The sequence below is a fragment of the Electrophorus electricus genome, chromosome 21 (genome assembly GCF_041902795.1).
Source record: "Electrophorus electricus isolate QZ-2024a chromosome 21, ASM4190279v1, whole genome shotgun sequence".
Lineage (NCBI taxonomy): Eukaryota > Metazoa > Chordata > Actinopteri > Gymnotiformes > Gymnotidae > Electrophorus > Electrophorus electricus.
Window position 1 is genome coordinate 15617501 of NC_137517.1, and position 12500 is coordinate 15630000.

Genomic DNA, 12500 nt, shown 5'->3' on the forward strand with positions numbered 1-12500 from the left:
CAACATGGCTTCATAATACACTCATACAACACACATATACAACATGGCTTCATAATACACTCATACAACACACATATACAACATGGCTTCATAATACACTCATACAACACACATATACAACATGGCTTCATAATACACTCATACAACACACATACAACATGGCTTCATAATACACTCATACAACACACATACAACATGGCTTCATAATACACTCATACAACACACATACAACATGGCTTCATAATACACTCATACAACACACACATACAACATGGCTTCATAATACACTCATACAACACACATACAACATGGCTTCATAATACACTCATACAACACACATATAACATGGCTTCATAATACACTCATACAACACACACATACAACATGGCTTCATAATACACTCATACAACACACATATACAACATGGCTTCATAATACACTCATACAACACATACAACATGGCTTCATAATACACTCATACAACACACATACAACATGGCTTCATAATACACTCATACAACACACACATACAACATGGCTTCATAATACACTCATACAACACACATACAACATGGCTTCATAATACACTCATACAACACACATATAACATGGCTTCATAATACACTCATACAACACACACATACAACATGGCTTCATAATACACTCATACAACACACACACACACACACACACACACACACACACACACACATACACACACACATACACACACACATACACACACACACACACACACACACACACACACACACACACACACACACACAGTGAAGAGGTTAATGATTCAGTTTAAAGTGTGTGTGGAAATCCACTCCCTTCTGCACATGGCTTCGAGTGAAGAGCAGGACCATAAATGTGCTCTAAAGGTCAGACAAAACCACTCTGGGTCTTTGGACTCACAATCAGCTCAGATAAGAGATATAACCTGTCTGACAGGATGACAGCCAGTGTGTAAGCAGTGTGTGTGTGTGTGTGTGTGTGTGTGTGTGTGTGTGTGTGTGTGTTTGTGTGTTTTGATAAGATTGTGCAAGGATCTTTGAAAGAGGCATGCCTCATAATTATCTATGCTGCAGTAACACAAATCCTTAACATGGAATTTACACAATAGTATAGGACACACTTACGTATATGCACACACACAAGTATGCGCGCATGTTCACACACACACACACACACACACACACAGGGTGATATGACGATATAATATCTGGAACACTAAGCAGGTTTAAAATTGTTACAACTGGTTTACTGGATATAAATTCTTAATGTCATTATTATATTCCATCCTGTTCATCTGCTCCTTCTGAATACGTTATACAATATACAAATGTGAAATAAATTGTTTTTCATAAATAAATCTTGTCTTTCATAGCCCTCATTGATGTGTCTGCTTCAACTTGTTAGCAAGCCTCACAAAAACAAAACATTAGCAAACACGTCATGCCCATCATTAATCCGAACATACATGTACCTTATTGAACTGCTGCCGAATTTAAGTTTAAAATGACAGAAAATAAATATCCAGTAGCTGCTGGTCTCACTGGCAGTGGGACGTCCTACCACACACCAAGATGTTAGTTCTAAATTACGAGAACCACATGAGAAAAGCCCTTGAACTGCCACAGATGACAGCAACAGGAACTCACTAAACAAACCAGCTTCTGTGAGAGAGGAACTGTAACAATAGAATTTCCTTGGATACGCTGAAAGGAGGCGGAGAGACATGTCGCCTAGCAACTAACAGAAATGAGCGGTTCTGAAGGAGGCAGCAGGTCAGTGCGGGTACAGCGGTGGGCTGGCGTGGGCCAGACTGGACCACCAGAACTGGCCCCACAGAGCTCACAGAGATGGGGAGAGAGACCAGGACATGGGGTTTCCAAGCACAATACTTTTTGCCATCAGCAGAGACGCGCGCACACAAACGGGCTTGCGCGTGCGGCACGCACACGCAGACACACGTACACACAGGCACACACACACACACACACACACGCACCTTTCACTGAACTTCCTAAAGAGTAGTTCCTCTTATTTCTTCACAGAGGAATTTTGATTTTGTCAAATATTCCCAGAGCACACTGGAAAATGTGTCTTACATAAATGTGTCTTTACAACGCACACACATACGCACACACTCACGCACACATATACGCATACACACACGCACACACACGCGCGCACACACACGCGCACACACGCGCACACACACGCGCACACACGCACGCACACACGCACGCACACACGCACGCACACACACACACGCACGCACACACGCACATTGCTGTGACACAGCAGCCACTGAACACAGCTGCAATCCAGACGTGGTGTCTTCTTATTCAGCGCTCAAAAAAGCCTGAGTACACATCCACAGATCTAACGCATCCCAGCGTTCAAGTTCCACACACAGCAGCATGTCTCAAGCAACGGGACCCCTCCACCATGGGTCCGGTTCACCAGCCTGTCCTCCTGCTGGCAGACAGCTGCATGGCGCTTCAGTATCACTCTAGCTACCCCCCCCCCCGAGAGGCCCACAGCTACCTTACACTCCTGAGCGGCACGCGCCGTACGACGAGAGGGTGAGCGGAGACGTCAGGGGTGAGAGCCTGGCTGGCACAGACCGGGAGCGCATGGTTAAAGCGCTCCACACTCCACACAGGAGCGCACTACAGAGTGAGCGACTCCTCCAGCCTGTGCCGAACCGCCCTCTGACTCCTCCTCTGACCCAACCTCCCCAGGCTCCGCCCCTTTGGCGGGAGTACTCATAGAGGCCATATTTCAGCGCAGAATCTAGGTTACAATAACACAGGCTTTGACAAGGAGGGCCATCCGTCATCTCGTTCTCTCTCTCTCTCTCTCTCTCTCTCTCCCCTCTCTCTCTCTCTCTCTCTCTCTCTCTCTCTCTTAGCCCTTCTCTCCCCTTCCTCTTCCCCTTTTCCTCTTCTCTTTTTCTCACTCTGTCTCTGTCTGCAGTTAGTCCGATATTCACACCACGCTAGTGGACGAGTAGTACAGGAAGTTGAACATGCTTCATATAATGAACCAATACACACCAACAGCCCTGTAACACTACTACCTGCCGTAGCACTGCTAATCTCCTGTAACACTACAACCTGCCGTAACACTGCTAATCTCCTGTAACACTACTACCTGCCGTAACACTGCTAATCTCCTGTAACACTACAACCTGCCGTAACACTGCTAATCTCCTGTAACACTACTACCTGCCGTAACACTGCTAATCTCCTGTAACACTACTACCTGCCGTAACACTGCTAATCTCCTGTAACACTACCTGCCGTAACGCTGCTAATCTCCTGTAACACTACCTGTCTTAATGCTGCTAATCTCCTGTAACACTACCTGCCATAACGCTGCTAATCTCCTGTAACACTACCTGCCGTAACGCTGCTAATCTCCTGTAACACTACCTGCCGTAACGCTGCTAATCTCCTGTAACACTACTACCTGCCGTAACGCTGCTAATCTCCTGTAACACTACTACCTGCCGTAACGCTGCTATTCTCCTGTAACACTACTACCTGCCGTAACGCTGCTAATCTCCTGTCACACTACTACCTGCCGTAATGCTGCTAATCTCCTGTCACATTACTACCTGCCGTAACGCTGCTAATCTCCTGTAACACTACTACCTGCCGTAACGCTGCTAACCTCCTGTAACACTACTACCTGCCGTAACGCTGTTAACCTCCTGTACCACTTCTACCTGCCGTAACGCTGCTAATCTCCTGTAACACTACTACCTGCCATAACGCTGCTAACCTCCTGTAACACTACTACCTGCCGTAACGCTGCTAACCTCCTGTAACACTACTACCTGCCATAACGCTGCTAACCTACTGTAACACTACTACCTGCCGTAATGCTGCTAATCTCCTGTCACACTACTACCTGCCGTAACGCTGCTAATCTCCTGTAACACTTCTACCTGCCGTAACGCTGCTAATCTCCTGTAACACTACTACCTGTCGTAACACTGCTAATTGTAACATGACTGCCTCCTAAATGGGCCGTGTTAGTCACGCTTTGTCTGCGCTAACCATGTACTTGTATAACTCTGTTCTCTGCTGATAAGATCCTTTGAAGGATCCTCTGAGAAGGCCCATCATTGTTAAGGGTGTGGAGTGAGAGGAGCTCAGTGATGATGCTACCAGCTGCCTTGAACGTGGATGGATGGACATCTGCTGAAAGGAGGAATCTGTTCTTTGACTGCAACACCATGAAAGTTGACAGACTTCAAAGAATGATCAGATATTAGGCATTTATCCGGCTTTACTAGATTTATTCCCCCTTTAATCTGCATGTATTTTCTCAGGTCAGCTAGTGGCTGGTAGAAATGCCAGGTTTCTGAGTGCCTTTCTCTTATGTGTGTATGTGTGGATTCAGGTTAGCCTTTATAAACCCTGGCACACACTGACATTCCTACTCCAGCTCATTTTCAAAGAGCTCTGGCTGACCCCTGGTCAGTTTGAAAGACTTTGAGATAGAGTGCTGATAGTGTTCGACAGGTCTGGGGACAGATGAAGGCCAGGCAGCCAGTTCAAAGAGGGAGGAGAGCAGACCCACCCACCCTCCCACCCACACCCACTTCCACATCAACACACACCCACACACCCACACAAACACACACACACACACACACACACACAGGGGCAAACTGCTCTGACTGTGTGTAAAAGGGTTTCAAATTGAAGGAGTAATATCAGAGGAGTGGAGGAGAAGAACCCGAGTCTGTCATTCTCTACATTATAGCAGAGACAAAGTACAGCAGACAGGGTGTGTGTGTGTGTGGAGGGCATGTAAGGTCAGGCATTGCAAAGCCAGTGACCCAACCCTAGTCCAGACAAACATTATAATAACACAGATCAGTGATGAATTACAGATAAAACCACACGCAACCTCAAATGAGGTGGAGGAACCAGAGGAAGACAGAGGGAGTGTCTGAGGCAGAGTGCTGTATGACCTGAACGAACCAAAGACTGGTGGCAAGATGACACCTGTGTGTGTGTGTGTGTGTGTCTCTGTGTGTGTGTGTGTGTGTGTGTGTGCGTGCGTCTCTGTGTGTGTGTGTGTGTGTGTGTGTGTATGTCTGTGTGTGTGTGTGTGTATACGTGTGTGTGTGTGTGTGTGTGTGCGTGTGTGTGTGTGTCTCTGTGTGAGTGTGTGTATGTGTGTGTGTGTGTACGTGTGTGTGTGTGTATGCATGTGTCTCTGTGTGTGTGTGTGTGTGTACGTGTGTGTGTGTATGTCTCTGTGTGTGTGTACGTGTGTGTGTGTGTATGCATGTGTCTCTGTGTGTGTGTGTGTGTGTGTATGCATGTGTATGTGCGTGCGTGTGTGTGGGTGTGTGTGGGTAGGGGGGTGAGGGGGTATTAAGGTTTCTGCAGTATGCTTGCTCAGTATAACTGCATTTGCTTCTCATTTGATGGGAAACAGCAAATTAAACTAAAGCAGACCACACACACACACACACACACACACACACACACACACACACACTGGTGAAGGTGTCGGCAAACATATCTCAGACGCTGACGACGCCTCATCTGAACACACTCCCCATGCTTGCCCTCCCCGACAAACAACCCTCACACCCTGCAAGAACCAGCGCACTGCTCTCAGATCAGTGGCAAAAAAGACCCCTTCAACCAGCACCGTGGTACCACTCCACCTACTTCTACCCCAAACTCATCTAAGATCCGCCTCACCTCCACCCACACCACACTGCCTCCACCCCCACCACTAGGGAGACCATTTACAGAGCCTTTGCTATAGTTCAGTCATTTCAGGTCCTGTTAACGGCATGAGTGCGTTATCTGCAAACCCCCTCCCATGTTTTACAGGCCATTTGTTAGCAAGTCGTGAAGACTGTAATAAAGTTTGGATCTGCATTACAGTTCCACAGCAGGTGGAGGAGTTGGCTCCATGGTGTAGGGACAGGGTGCTCCATCAGCGGGGAATCTCACCTCCACCTCTAACGTTATTTCGTTTGCCAGGAGGAAATGACCAGTCGCTCCTTTCATGTGTTTGGAGAGCTGATCCCTGAAGCCAAACGTATGTGTAAAAATCAAGACCGTGCGCGATCGGACCCAGCTGATCCGAGCCCAGTGAAGACAGAGACAGTGAACTGGGAGACACTTGAAACCCGATGTTAAACTTAACATGGTCCAGATTTTTACTAGAAGCAGCAAAAAATGACTGAATGTGTTTGATTTTTTAAACATAAATACGGTTCTTTGTTTTTCCACTTTCCCAAAGTCTGACTAAATGTCAGTTCAGTTGAATCATTTTTCCCTTAAATAACAGGCAATGGACATAAACAAAACAGAGACTCTGGAGAACTGAAGTTGTGTGGGATCAGCCCGGCTGAAACGCCTGACGCTGGTTTACGCCCACACAAGCGTGCAGGCAGGGGAGGAAGGTTGTTAGGATGCTGAGGTCACAATCAGCACGTTGACTACGGACACAAAGAGAGCACAGATATGAGATCCCGTAAACATGACCGACAGAGGAAACTGATCTGAGAACAGTAAATCGCAACATAACACCCCAGGGTTCGCAAATGTGGTCCAAATTCAAGGATTTAAAGAGACTGAAGTCCAGGGAGCCCCTCGAACCCCAAAAATAAACTCACAAGTCGAGTTCATTCTACACTGACTCCTTACCAGTACCACCAAGATGCTTGCCAGCCTGCGGTTCTGCTGTAGTGGTACTGATCATGGAACAGCCACTCCTATGGTTCTGCTGTAATAGTACTGATCCTGGAACAGCCACTCCTGTGGTTCTGCTGGAGTGGTACTGATCCTGGAACAGCCACTCCTATGATTCTGCTGTAATAGTTCTGATCCTGGAACAGCCACTCCTATGATTCTGCTGGAGTGGTACTGATCCTGGAACAGCCACTCCTATGGTTCTGCTGTAATAGTACTGATCCTGGAACAGCCACTCCTATGGTTCTGCTGGAGTGGTACTGCTCCTGGAACAGCTACTCCTGCGGTTCTGCTGTAGTGGTAGAGTCCTGTATAGTCCCGTACAGTCCCGCAGGGTCTATGTGTTCTCTCACTCTACTGGAAATAGAGACACTTCTTCCTGTAGCTCAGCTGGCAGAGCAGGTAGAGAATGATGGTACTAGTAACAACAAGGTCAGAGGTCGATTCCCAGGGAACACATACTGACACACTAGTAAATATGCTGCAGATGAGAGCACCTGCCACACGGAAAACATTATTTATCTGAGAGGATAGAACCAGTGTGTGTGTATTGCAGAAGTGAGTTAAGGGTAGTAGTGTCATCCAATTTGTACATATACATTTCTATAACATGTACAGACACAAACTGGTATAATGTACTTTTGTTCTTTTATTTGTTTTTAAATATAAGGGCCACATGTTACATACACACACACACACACACACACACACACACACACACACACACACACACATGCACACACACATGCACACACACATGCACACACACACACACTAGGACTGAACCACTCACACACAAACGCTGGGACTGAACCACTCACACACACACACACACACACACACACACACACACAAGGACTGAACCACTCACACACACACACACACACACACACACACACACACACACACACACACTAGGACTGAACCACTCACACACAAACGCTGGGATTGAACCACCACACACACACACACACTAGGACTGAACCACTCACACACACACACACACACACACACACACACACGTACACACACATGTACACACACGTACACACACATGTACACACACACATACACACACACACGTACACACACACGTACACACACATGTACACACACACACACCCACACACCCACCCACACACATCCATACACACACACTCAACCACACACACACACACACCCACACACATCCATCTACACACACCCATCCACACACCCACACACCCACACACACACACACACACACACACACATCCATCTACACACACCCATCCACACACACACACACACACACACACACACACACAGACACATTACAGGCTGATCCTCTGTGTGTGTGTGTGTGTGTGTGTGTGTGTGTGTGTGTGTGTGTGTGTGTGTGTGTGTGAGTGTTTGTATGTGTGTGTGTGTCCTAACCTCCCCCACACAGTCAGCATTCCAGACTTCTCAGTTTGTTCTGCTGTAAGGTCAGGACCACTGACAGCCTGCATGTAATCTCTCTCCCAGAAACCCAAAGCGTCTTTCACACAGAGCCTCTGTTATGTGCACCCATTAACAGCTCCTCTTTAACCCCCTCAACTAACCTCCTGCCCCGAGGGGTCAAACAGTCACCCGACCAGCCCCGGCAGATGCCCTGAAACCCCTGACTGGAACAAATGCCCCTCAAAGATCCAAACAGAAAAACAGCTCAGAAATATTCGAAGTAAAAGAAAAAGTGACAATGCAGTAAAGTGAATACATTTTTTTGCTCAGTGAAACACAATCTTAAAGAGCCAGGTTAGCTCAAATATCTCCTGAAGAGGAAAATCAATACGAGAAACAGTACTGCTGCCTAGCACTCCGTGGGAGTCTGGGACAGCTGTGATTGGACCTGGTACACAGCAGTGTCCCGGACCAGGTCAGTGTCCTGAACCTACCCAGAACAACTCGCTGTTCATTGTTTCAGGAAGATTCCAGGTGAGTAAGTGTACTGTAGTAAGAGACGTAGAGATATTCAATATTACAGTGAACACACCAGAGTTGCAGTCAGTACACACAACACATGAATATATTTTATAACTGTAATGTTGACATTTTTGCAGATGTGAATTTTGACATATGCTCATTTCTCATAATCTGACCTGCAGTAGACTATAGTCAAGGGTCAAGGGTCAAGTCAGTGGAACCTCACACACCTAAGACCCTGACTAATTATCCCCATCAACACACGCATTTTGTCAAGCTATCTTTTACAGCGCTTTCTCAGACAAGTTTGTCTGCCACAGCATCGTACTTTACACCCACAGTAAAGACATTTATGAACCTGCAGCTGTTGTTCTTTCTGTAATCTACACTCATGCGGATGTGCACTGATAAAAAAAACCCTGCAATGCTCATCCAGCTCTAACATAGTGAGGTAACAGAGTGAGGTAACGGAGTGAGGTAGTGGAGTGAGGTAGTGGAGTGAGATAATGGAATGGCTTTATTCATGTCATTCATGTCTTTTGCTCTGTCACACAAACATTTCGAAATATAGGCCCATAGTTTTGAATTGTTCCCTCGGGTTGTTAGTGATGGAATGGCAAGCTAACCAAAGCTTACACAGCTTGCATACAATTTGAGTGAAAACGCGTGAGGCAGACAGCCAGGGTAGTGCAGGCTCACGTGAGGCAGACAGCCAGGGTAGCGCAGGCTCACGTGAGGCAGACAGCCAGGGTAGTGCAGGCTCACGTGAGGCAGACAGCCAGGGTAGTGCAGGCTCACGTGAGGCAGACAGCCAGGGTAGTGCAGGCTCACGTGAGGCAGACAGCCAGGGTAGCGCAGGCTCACGTGAGGCAGACAGCCAGGGTAGCGCAGGCTCACGTGAGGCAGACAGCCAGGGTAGCGCAGGCTCACGTGAGGCAGACAGCCAGGGTAGCGCAGGCTCACGTGAGGCAGACAGCCAGGGTAGCGCAGGCTCACGTGAGACAGTCAGCCATGGTAGCGCAGGCTCACGTGAGGCAGACAGCCAGGGTAGCGCAGGCTCACGTGAGGCAGACAGCCAGGGTAGCGCAGGCTCACGTGAGACAGTCAGCCAGGGTAGCGCAGGCTCACGTGAGGCAGACAGCCAGGGTAGCGCAGGCTCACGTGAGACAGACAGCCAGGGTAGCGCAGGCTCACGTGAGACAGTCAGCCAGGGTAGCGCAGGCTCACGTGAGGCAGACAGCCAGGGTAGCGCAGGCTCACGTGAGACAGACAGCCAGGGTAGCGCACGTTCATGTGAGACAAGACAGCCACAGTAGTGCTGCTTCTTTCCCCACAATTGAATATTAATGTTCAAAATTGAATGTCTGGAATTCTATTATATAATTGAATTTAGAATATTTGTTGACAGCAGGAAGACATACAGACACGCAGAGGCACACAAACACACACACACACACACACACACACACACACACACACACACACACTAGCACTCCCACATACCATCGCAACACACACACCCCCCCTACCCAGAAAACCCCACTATAAAACGACTGTTCGGTGGTGCAGGAAGCCCCATCAGGAGAGGTCAGGACAACAGGACATGGGCCAGGACCCTGTTCTCCTCCTGCCCGTTGGGACTTGGGCCTGTGTTTATTGTTGTAGGGGCTTTTTCCTCCATCCAACAGCCTTGGCAGGTGGAGCCAGAACAATAAGACCCGTTCCACTGTGTCCCCTCTGTCTCACTGTAGAGTACTTCCCCTGCTGTGACCCACATGCCCCTCACACACAGGAGAACGACGGACGCCCTCCCTCGGTCCTGGGATGGGGTAGGGGCCGATGGGGGGTAACGGCACTCTGGAGGATGTGTTGTGCATGGGTGAGTAGAGTAGGGGAGTTGAGTGTGGGTGAGTTCTGTGAGTTATGGGAGTGCTGAGTGTGTAAGGGGGGAGGTGAGTAGTGTGTGGGGTTGTGTGGGGGATGAGTTGTATGGGATTACCCTGGGGATTGTGGGTAACTACAGATTTATCCTGGGGATGAGGGTAACTGTAAGGTTTTACAATGGGGTTGAGGGGTAACCAGATGGTTTTACCCTGTGGGTGAGGGGTAACTGCATTGTTTTATCCTGGGGGTATATAGTGTGGTGCCTGTCTGTATGCTGTCAGCCCCACCTACCTGTGCAGGTGAGGAGCTCAGTGGGTGGAGTTTCAGTAGGCTTCCTCTGGCCCAGTTAGTAGTGGTCTCTCTCCCTCTCGCCCTTGCTCACACAGCACGTCCTGGGAGCTCGGCCTGCCGGGAAACACAGGAAAAATCTTCAACTCCAGGATCACAAACCCACAGACTCCCATGATGCTCGGCTCACTGGTCAGGAACCTCCCCAGGGTTGGCCTGGTGCCAACCATGTGATTCCAACTACAACTTCATCTCTCTTCTCTCTTTCTCTCTCTCTCTCTCTCTACTCTTTCATCCTCTCCCTCATTCTCCCCTGTCCCGTTTTCCCAGCAGTGAAGTAGTCCAGGTGGTGTGTGGGTGGAGTGGGTGGAGAAGAGAAGGGATCTGCCCCAGGACAGCCAGCCAGTTCACTGAAACAGCAGCCCTAACTGGGGGAGGAGGGGCCAGACACCAACGACCCACCCATTCCCCAGCGCGACAGCCACACTGTGCGTCTTTCTAAAAATAAAACTGTAATCGCTGCAGTCAGTGTGTAACAGGAGTATGAATCCTTCACAAAGAGCCATTGTGTTCATCTCTTCCCCTGGAGTCCGGCTGGCTCATACCATGCAGGGGGGGGGGGGGGGTTCTGCATGGTTGGACCCACTTCTCTGGACACACAGCCAGGAACAGCTCTGCGACACACACCTTTGATAATTCAAGAACCACTCATACCTCAGATCAATGCATACAAACCACACTCTCTCCACTTATCATATGTCTCTCCAATTATCATATGTCATACCAGCAGAGAAGGGGAGAGAGAGAGAGAGAGAGAGAGAGAGAGAGAGATAATGAGACAGTGAGTGTGTCAACATCAACCAGCTGTCAACCTTAACACGACTGTCAGCTCTAACACAAATGTCACATACGTAGAACAGAAGCATGACTGTTTTGTGTCATGTCTAAGTGGAGCTACAGTGATCATTCTAATGGACTAAAAGTTCAAGCCAACTCAGATTTATTTCTATATCACTTTACAGCGACGCTGGGTCCTAATGAGCAAAGCAAGGCTTCAGTGTGAAGGACAAACTCCCTAAGTACGGCCCTGACTTCAGCGTGGAGGACAAACTCCCTAAGTACGGCCCTGACTTCAGCGTGGAGGACAAACTCCCTAAGTATGGCCCTGACTTCAGCGTGGAAGATAAACTCCCCAAGTATGGCCCTGACTTCAGTGTTGAAGATAAACTCCCTAAATACAGTCCTGACATCTTCATAGCTGCAAAAACCATTTCCAGTCACAAAATGACAGATATGGTCAGATGACAGCTATTACCACAAAATGAACATATGAACACACACACTCACACACATACACACCACCTCAGGTATTTATCACCAGGTTGTACGTGACGGTGTGCTAGGGGTGTGGTCTGAAAGCGAGGGGCACTAACACACTGAACAAGCTCATTGTGGGAGCAGCTCTGGTATAACGTTGGAGCTGAGCTGGACTTACTTGGGGTGAGAGGGAGGACACTTAAGATGAGAGGGAGTATTAAGAGTATTAACACACTCGTGGACCCTCCGCACTTCTGCTGGATCAATATTAAAAAGCACAATATTGCACACACACGTACACATGTACTCACTCATACA

At 48.2% G+C, this 12500-nt stretch overlaps 1 protein-coding gene across 4 annotated transcripts in view; it reads right to left on the bottom strand.

Annotated features, from left to right (window-relative positions):
* lhfpl2a (LHFPL tetraspan subfamily member 2a) overlaps positions 1-12500 on the bottom strand; it is a 38026-nt gene that overhangs the window by 12882 nt on the left and 12644 nt on the right. The window contains exon 2 of one of the 4 annotated variants that reach the window (XM_027030597.3): positions 10869-10982. The exons of 1 other annotated variant lie outside the window; for it this stretch is intronic. The gene's annotated coding sequence lies outside the window, so the exon portion shown is untranslated. Of the gene's footprint in view, positions 1-1492; positions 1689-2559; positions 2722-10868; positions 10983-12500 lie in introns of those variants that run through there. 2 more of the 4 variants (XM_027030599.3, XM_027030600.3) reach the window with 2 other exon arrangements.